The sequence below is a fragment of the Mus pahari genome, chromosome 5 (assembly GCF_900095145.1).
Source record: "Mus pahari chromosome 5, PAHARI_EIJ_v1.1, whole genome shotgun sequence".
In the NCBI taxonomy this organism is placed as follows: domain Eukaryota; kingdom Metazoa; phylum Chordata; class Mammalia; order Rodentia; family Muridae; genus Mus; species Mus pahari.
Genome location: NC_034594.1, coordinates 152,023,418 through 152,024,994, shown reverse-complemented (window position 1 = coordinate 152,024,994; position 1,577 = coordinate 152,023,418).

The window sequence follows — 1,577 nt, the reverse complement described above, 5'->3', positions numbered from 1 at the left end:
GAAAGAAAGAAAGAAAGAAAGAAAGAAAGAAAGAAAGAAAGAAAGAAAGAAAGAAAGAAAGAAAGAAAGAAAGAAAGAAAGAAAGAAAGAAAGAAAGACATATCCTGGAGGGGTTGTCATATAGTAGGTTCAGATCTGCACACTAAGCTACAGAATCCAGCCCCGGGGCTAGGGCACGCCCTGGATTCTGACGTTTGTTCCTTTGGCAATGGCCCCTAGCCTAACCTCCGGGTTTTTCCTCTTCACGCGTGCTGTACTTCTTTACCTGCTAGCTAGCCTACCCTCCTTCTTTGCCCCTTACCTTACTTGATAAATCTCAGCCTTTTGCTGTTGCCTACAGCCTGTTGGAGCCTGTCTCCCTCTCTGGGCAGGCTCAGACTTTAACCGCCTTCCCAGGTCTACCACCACCTCCAGAATCACCTGGGCTCAGCCTGTCTCATTCTTTGACCCACAGGTCTGAGCTACTCTAGAAAGAATGTCCCTGCTTGCTTGGTCTGCGGCTTGGCTGCAAAAGGACAGCGCTGCCGCAGGAAGCCTGTGTAAAGCCGCCGCAACCAAAAATAAAGGAGGGCCCGCCACAAAAATTACTGACTCAGTCGAGGCCTCTGTCCCGGGAAACATTCCCCGGATAAGTCACACCCTCAGCCGGCCGAGGCTGCTCAGAAAAACCTTTTTAGAGAAACTGGAATGGGGGGGGGGGGCAGGAAATTTCCCAAGAAGTCCTGGGCGGGAAGCTAGGCTGGGCGATGGGGAAGTGAACGGCTAGTTTCCATTTGCTGCCACCTCCCGGGAGAGCTGCGAACTGCAGGCCTGCCTGGGGAGCAGGGTCACCGCGAGGAGCAGCCCCGAGGTTAGGTGCCACTTTGTGAGGTTGCAGTTAGAGGGAAGGTGACAATCACAGACCATTTTGATGCAATGGAAGAAAGGAAAAGTGCAGGCTACGAGCCTTCCGTGTCCGGTAGGTTTTCATGTCCTTAATTTCTAAGCCAAACACCTCCTGCCATTCCTCCCACTTTCCCCATTTCCACTTCTCTCTCACCTGATGGGAACCCCCTTCCTCCTCCTTCCTAAACAGGTCCTTTCTCCCATCAATCCATCCTGCTCAGGGCAGCCAGTTTAAAACCATTTAGTCGTTCATGGATGCCCAAGGTCCCACTGAACACCCAACTTCTCAGACCCACCCATAAACTCTTCCTCACCTTCAGAAAGTCACTCTTTCCAGTTCCTTCCACCGAGTGAATTTCTCCTCGTTCCTCTCTATCCTTTTCAACCCATCACCCTTCAAATAGCAGCGCAGACATCAATCACTGCTCAGGGAAACTCCCCTGACCTGCAAAAATCACTTCTCACACTTCCCTTCAAGGCCAGTACCACAGTTAATGACTTTATTCATTTCCCCTAAACTGCAAATCCACTATCACTGATATATGGCATTAAATCTGACATAGTAGTAAATTCTGAATAATATTTGGAATGAGAGTCAGGCATGGTGACTCATACCTATAAATCCAGCACTTGGAAGGCAGGAGTTTAACATGATCACACAACACACACACACACACACACACACACACACA